The 7,869-nt window shown below is 36.9% G+C and overlaps 1 long non-coding RNA gene across 1 annotated transcript; it reads left to right on the top strand.

The window, feature by feature from the left end:
• The first annotated feature begins 409 nt into the window (after window positions 1–409).
• Window positions 410–7,869, top strand: LOC115896388. Its single transcript, XR_004056245.1, has 3 exons — window positions 410–591; window positions 2,621–2,750; window positions 6,684–7,869. It is a non-coding gene; the product is annotated as an uncharacterized LOC115896388 (long non-coding RNA).

The raw sequence follows: 7,869 nt of genomic DNA, 5'->3' as shown, positions 1-7,869 counted from the left end.
GTGTCTGCAAAGAATGTGAAGTAGATGCCAAACAACAGATAGCGTAAGAAGCTAGGAAGTACTAGTGATAGGCGAAAACTGGCATTTCGTATTAGTAAAAACTAATCTAGTAATATAATAAAATCATCCAATTATTATTTATTAGAAATGTGTGAGAAAAACTAGAAAAAATCATGGCCTAATTATAAAACAAATAAAAAGGACGTGATGTTTGAGCAGTTGATGAAATATAAGAAAAGAGAATCCTTTCTCGATCCTGGTAACAGTCTCACCCTCTTATGAGTGGCAGCAAGAGCCATGTGATCTTTAGAAACTGAAATGTAGTCCCAGCTCTGGCAGTTAGTGACGCTTACATGTGTACACACACCTACACTCCACGTATTTTCAACTTCTAGACACATCCTAAAGAAGAAATACAGAAGACACAGTTATAAATGTGATAAATGGAGGAGAAAGGGATGGAGTAGTCTCATTTTACATATGCAGAAGTCAAGACGTTCCCTTCGAAGTTGAAGAGGCATGAAGATTAGAGATGTTACTTAAAGACGTAACCAGGAAAAACCCGAAAAGCAGAAGAGAAAAAAATAGGAGGTATTGGGGATTTCAGGGAAGTGGTTAACTACCCAGTTTTCATAATGGGGAGTAGGTAGATCATTTCTAAAGTGGATAAATGAAGAGATAGTGATAAAAATGTATTCTTTGAGTGACCACAATAACCAAAACCAGGAATAATTGAAGGTAGTTCCTCGTGGAGCTGGAGCTGCAAGTGGGGAAGCTTATGCCCATTCAGATGCTTAGACCTGGTCCATTTGGCTTGTTTTAGCTAAACACATTTTTTAAATGACAAATAAAAATTGTATATATTTATCACGTCCAGCATATTGTTCTGAAATATGTATACATTATGGACTAGCTAAATTGAGGGAATTAACATATGCATTACCTCACATACTTCTTTAACATTTCTGACGAGAACACTTAAAATCTACTCTTAGCAATTTTCAAGAATACAATACATTGTTATTAACTACAGTAACCATATCTCACAGTAGACCTCCTGACCTTATTCCTCCTAACTGAAATTTTGGACAAAAACTTTTGATACCAAAAAAGTGTGTCTGTTTTCAAATTCTTTTTTTTTTTTTTTTTTTTTTTTTTGAGGCCCTTGGCAACAGGGTCTCAGTCTGTCACCCAAGCTGGGGCGCAGTGGAGGGATGACTGCTCACTGCAGTCTCGACCCCTGGCTCAAGCAGTCCCCCCACCTCAGTCCCCTGAGTAACTGGGACTATAGACATGCGCCACTACGCTCAGCTAATCTTTGTATTTTTTGTATAGACAAGGTTTCACTATATTGCCCGGGCTGGTCTCAAACTCCTGGGCTCAAGTGATCTGCCTGCCTTAGCCTCCCAAAGTGCTGGGAATACAGATATGAGCCACCACACCTGGCCTGTTTTCAAATTCTTGAGTCTGAGAAGTATATAAGTATAAATGCTTTTGATGGCTACATGTATGCTAATAACTTATTTCACACATGGATGTATCCTCATCATTTTATAATTCATATAAATGGTGCAATTTGCATATGAGCCTGTGGATTTACATATGTATGTAGACAGACACATAATATGAACTGAATTAATTAAGTAAGGTAGCCTGTTAACCAAATCCTACAGCAGGCAGCCTTCAACTTTAAAACATTGAATTAAGTTCAAGTTGTTTGGCAAAAAGCATTAATAGAGGAGAATAAATATAAACAATGTTACAAACTCAACAGAATAAAGAAATAGAAGCAATATTTAAATCAGTGCTTAGGTTCTCAGGTGGCGTTTGGTAACTGTTAGCCCTGATGGGTAGCCCAGAGGTCACAACACAAATGGCACTATTTAGTACCAGTTAGAAACCTAAAAATGTGCCATCAGGGCTACTTGATTTTTCATATCTACTTTCTGGGGGAAAACGAACAGAATTTCAACAGGAAACTTGAGATCTGGAAACACAGCCTCTAAATTTTATTCTTACCATAGTAGTAGGAGGAGATATTTCTAAAAGAACTTTATATAGCAGTTGCTTACGTTAGAGATTTTGTATCTTGGGCGTTTACCATGAGCTGAAATTTTGGCTGCTTTTCTTGTTAGATACTGTTGTCTGAGAAAAAAACACAATGATTCAAACTTTAGATTTATTGTATTCTTCTCATCAGCTCAACCATTTCCTCTACTGTGATATTCCAAAATATACACATTTTAAGATGGGATAACAGTGACTTTGTTTCCAACTTCTGGTCATGTTTAAACTGAAGATTTCATTTCTTGACTGGTTTTATGCACTGTATATTAAATTACCTGGTTTTGAATGTAATCTAAACTATGAAAACTTGGTGTGTGAAGGATTGCCGAACCCCATCTTAACTGTCGCTGAAATGTGTCTCTGCAAAGGAGTTAGTCCATGCTGTAGTCTTAGCCAGCTCACTGTGCTCTTCATATATGCGGTACCTTGAATGGAAATAAGCAGATTTTTCCTTATTACTTATTAAAAAGATAATATATTCAATGTATATTCTGGCATTGCTGTATTTCCAAAACGATTCTAATGGATTGTGCATTGTATTTCCTAATTCTAGTGCTGCATTTGATACAGTTCTTGGGATAAATGTTGCAGTCAAGAAACTAAGCCGTCCTTTTCAGAACCAAACTCATGCAAAGAGAGCTTATCGTGAACTTGTCCTCTTAAAATGTGTCAATCATAAAAATGTAAGTTATGTATGTATTTTGTCTGTGTGCTTCCATATTGTCAATAATGTGATAATCTTTAGGGTCTTCTGGAAATACATTAAGTTCAGATCTAGGATAAGCTAAAGATAAAAGTGACTATTAACATTGTTATTTTATTTTATGTATTTATTTATTTATTTATTTATTTATTTTTTGAGACGGAGTCTCGCTGTGTCGCCCAGGCTGGAGGTCAGTGGCGTGATCTCGGTTCACTGCAAGCTCCGCCTCCTGGGTTCATGCTATTCTCCTGCCTCAGTCTCCCCAGTAGCTGGGACTACAGGCGCCTGCCACCACGCCCGGCTAATTTTTTGCATTTTCAGTAGAGACGGAGTTTCGCTGTGTTAGCCAGGATGGTCTCGATCTCCTGGCCTCTTGATCCACCTGCCTCGGCCTCCTGAAGTGCTGGGATTACAGGTGTGAGCCACCGTGCCCAGCCTATTTTTTATTGATAAAATTCTTAATAAACATTGAGGAAATTAAAGCTAGAAAGAGGCATCATTATGGTACATAGGAATTTAGGTCACTCACCCAAAGTAGGAATATCAATTGATACTGTTTCTTCACAGTATTGATCCAACAAATTGAGAAACAACTAAATATTTTGTGGAAAGATGTTGTTCTATAAGTAATTTTTTGACTTGTATATGACATCTCAGTTTCAAATACACTTATTAGATGATGTTACATTTAGAGTAGCTATTCTTGGAAGCGCCACAGAAATCAAAGTACTAAATTTTATGGAGAAGTAATGTTTCTAGAAAATGAAGTTGTGCTCAATCAGGCACATTGTATGTTCTCCTAGTGGTCGCTGCTGAGCATTACGTTGATAACCTTGCCAAGTTATAAAATTATACAATGTTGGCTGGGCACGGTGGCTCACGCCTGTAATCCCAGCACTTTGGGAGGATGAGGTGGGTGGATCACCATGATCAGGAGATCGAGACCATCCTGGCTAACATGGTGAAACCCCGTCTCTACTAAAAATACAAAAAATTAGCCAGGCATGGTGGTGGGCGCCTGTAGTCCCAGCTACTCGGGAGGCTGAGGTGGAGAATGGTGTGAACCCGGGAGGAGGAGCTTGCAGTGAGTAGAGATCGCACCACTGCACTCCAGCTTGGGCGACAGAGCGAGACTCCGTCTCAAAATAAATAAATAAATAAATAAATAAATAAATAAATAAATAAATAAATTAGAATAATAAAATGTTAAATCTGGAAGGAGTTTTTTAAATTTGTTTTGTTTTGTTTTGTTTTTTGAGACAGGGTCTCATTCTGTCACCAAGGCTGTGATTCTCCCACCTCAGCCCCCCAAGTAGCTGGGACTATAGGCGTGTGTCACCATGCTTGACAATTTTTAAAATTTTTTGTAGAGTTGGGGTCTTACTGCATTGCCTAGGCTAGTCTTAAACTCCTGAGCTTCCTTCTTTTGAGTCTGTGACTTGAGTTGGTTTTAATTTCTCTAATGCATGCTTTATTTTACTTGTTTATTTAAAAAATTTTTTCAGGTTACAAAAAATATATATTATTTTTAAAAATTCAAACAATATAAAAAAGTAAAAACTCCTGACTACTACCACCCACAGAGTACTAGCATTAACAATTTGGTGAACATTCTTATGCATACATGTACACAAGTACATAAACAAGATTAATCATGTTATTCTTCATCGTGCTTTTCTCCTTGTGCAACGTGGGTTGACCTCGTGTACTGTAATTAACATAGATATAAGCCAGTTTTTAAATGGCTGCATAGCGCAGATGCACAGTAATTTATTTAAGAGACTGCCAACTGCCCATTGTTGGATAGATTGTTTTGTTTCTCACTGTTATAAGCAGTGTTGCAATGAACATTCTTATACCTGAATTTTTGCACACTTGTCCAGGTGAATTTCTTGGCCAACATTGCTGGGTCAGAGTACATACTTCTAGTTTATATATATTCTAGTTTAATATATACTGACAAATTGACCTCAAGGAAGACTATTAGTTTGATATTTTCATTAAGAGTATCTGAGAAGCTGGGCATGGTCACTTCCACCTGTAATCCCAGCTACCTATGGGGCTAAGGCAGGCGGGTCACTTGAAGCCAGGAGTTTAAGGCACACCAGGGCAATAAAACAAGACCCCATCTCTTAAAAAAAAAAAGTGTCAGCTGGGCGCTGTGGTGCACACCTGTAATCCCAACACTTTGGGAGGCCAAGGCAGGTGGATCACCTGAGTCAGGAGTTTAAGACCAGCTTGGCTAATGTGGTGAAACCCTGTCTCTACTAAAAATACAAAAATTACCTGGATGTGGTGGCAGGTGCCTGTAATCCCAACTAATCAGGAGGCTGAGGCAGGAGAATCGCTTGAACCCAGGAAGCGAAGGTTGCAGTGAGCTGAGATCACACCATTGCACTCTAGCCTAGGCGACAAGAGTGAAACTCCATCTCAAAAAAAAAAAAAAAAGTATCTGAGAATGTCTGTTACTTCAGAATCCCCCAGCACTACATACCATTGATTTTTTTTGTTTTACTTTTCCCAATTTGATAGATAAATGATATTTTTATTTGTGAGGTTGTCATTTATTTTTATGTGTTTTGGTAATTTAATTTTTATGGCCTTTATCCATTTTTCTTTTGGACTGCTGGCCTCTTCTGCATTTGAAGGAGGATTTTTGTTTTTTTTTTTTAATATTAAAACTATTGCCCTTTACTTTTTTTTTCCCATTTGACTATGTTGTTGACATACTGATTTTTTATCACCTGTTTTTTTGTTTCATTTTAATGTAATCAGATCCCTTAGGTTTCCTGTCATGTTTAGAAAAGATTTTTCTACACCAGGATTATATATATGTTTATCATATTCTGATGTTTTATTTCATGTTTTAGATTTAAATCTTTGTTCCATTTTGAGTTTATCTTGGTATAAAGATAGAAATATGGATGCAGTTTTATTTTGTCCTTAGCTAACCAGTCACCCCAATCCTATATAATGGATAATTCATCCTTCCCTCAGTCATCTGGAATCATTGAAGTTATATGTTTGGTGCCTAAGCCATGGGACTCACTGTTTACACCATGGACCAGTTGAGCAAGCTGTTTCAGGGAGGGATCCAGGCCTCTGCACACCTGGGCATGTACAGCCTGCGGCAGCTCTGCCACTGTCCCTCACCTGTCTTCTGCCTTTACTGCAGGCTTTCTAGCAGACGTTGCCAAGGTTCTTCTCCAGGCCTTCAAGGCCGTAGGTTAACGGGGCCCCCATTTCACTGCTCTGTCCTCAGCCCCCTCCACACTCCAGCTCAGGGTTTCTCTGTGGTCTCCAGATTGCTCTTAAACTCCTGGCTTCGAGCAGTTGTCCCTCCTAGGCCTTCCATAGTGCTGGGATTACAGGTGTGAGCTACCGTGCCCAGCCTACATTCAGAGTCTTAAAACACAAAATAAATTTGTCAGAATAGTAGAGGAAAACATTTCAGATGTTGTAAAAATCAGGATATACACTGCTACTAAAGGTATAATGGTAACAAAATTTTGCAAATTATTAGTAAATAACTCACTTAGCATGTTGTTGAAAAGATACTATTATGAAGTAGAGAATAAAGTATTACTTTATATGTTTTTACTGTATTTTTAAATTTTGCTTTGTTTCCAGCAGTTTTGTTTATTTATGTTGTGTGGAATAATTTGTGGGTGACCCTGAGACTTTTGGCTTGAACCTGCTGATATCTAGTGTCTCCCCAAGTGGTTTGTTGGAGTTTTAGATAATTAAAAGTATTTCTTAAAAATGTAAATATTCCAGTAAACATTAAGCTTCATTTAAACTCTCCATTTATGAAATAAAAGTATATGTTGTTTTATATCCATTTTTATAAAGATCATAGTCTTTAACTGTTCTAAGTCATTCATCTTAACTCAGCATATGGATTTGTCAGCAGAACACGACTTAAAAGTGGCTTCAGAGGAAAACCAAGAAATACTTGAAAGAAGTGAAAACAAACAGCCACAGGTATGTAGCAATTTAAATTTCTGGTTTACTATTGGTTGGTTAGTTGGTTTTTCTTTAATAACATAGCATAGTCCAAATGAAGTGACCTTTTAGACTATCCTTTTAGAATCCAACAGATCGTAATTTCATATTTAATTTTAAAATATTTTAGTCAGTTATAAAATTTAAAATATTCTTATAGTCTGTAGTAACTCATAGCTATCTGTACCCTTGAACCTGAGGCCAGAAGTTTCCAGAAGTCTCTTTGCTCTTTTATTTTATCTTTTATTTTTATAACCTTCTTCACGATAAAGTAAGTAACATCAAAAATGGAGTTGTATTACTAAGCTAGAGAAATTATGAACAATTGGACAGTGATGGCCACTGAGTTCAGCTCCTGTTAAAGGAGGCATCATTCCCAGTGGTTCAAACTTTGCAGTTTTATGTTGCTGGTCACCAGTGCTGAGGTTAAAAACTTCTTCTGTTTTTTTGGTCTCTGGTTGCCTTCAGTGTCTATGTTCAGGGAGAGGATGGGGTCATACAATCAACCCAACTGCCTATTAAGAGAATTACAACTTCCAGAATGGGACTTTGGTGTCAGGGTACAAACAATAACTTTCTTATTTTAACATAAATAGTAAACATTATTAAAATCTTTTATTCCACTGTCACTAGTGGAACTTAGAATATATTAGAACTGAATATAAGAAATAATCTATCCAGATAACACTCATAGCATTTGAAGTAGAATCTAAAAATTCTCTTTCTGATTGGTGTTCATTTTGGCTTCTAATAATTTAGCATTTGCCTACTCTCCGGTTAATCTTCAGAAATATGAATTTACTGTAGGGGTTCACTATTTATGGTATGCTGAGGTCAAAATCCTTTTAAGAGAGAAACTTTTGGAATACTACATATCATCTGTGAACCCATTTCTGGCAGATTTAATTCATAATGAATTAAGTTTAGTCCAAACTAACAGTGAGAGTTAAGCTTGCTGGTTCATGTTTTTCTCCTATGTTAAGCCAAGGCAAATTATTTTTTACTTCTTAGTTATAATCCAGTAACTTAGGGGTGGCAAAACACAGATTAAGTTTTACAGTTAAATTTTAATTATGTTCTATTTTTTGTTCATA

This window comes from Rhinopithecus roxellana, chromosome 3 (assembly GCF_007565055.1).
Source record: "Rhinopithecus roxellana isolate Shanxi Qingling chromosome 3, ASM756505v1, whole genome shotgun sequence".
Classification (NCBI taxonomy): Eukaryota; Metazoa; Chordata; class Mammalia; order Primates; family Cercopithecidae; genus Rhinopithecus; species Rhinopithecus roxellana.
Note: the sequence above shows the minus strand (reverse complement) of the source record. Positions and strands in the feature narration are given on the sequence as shown.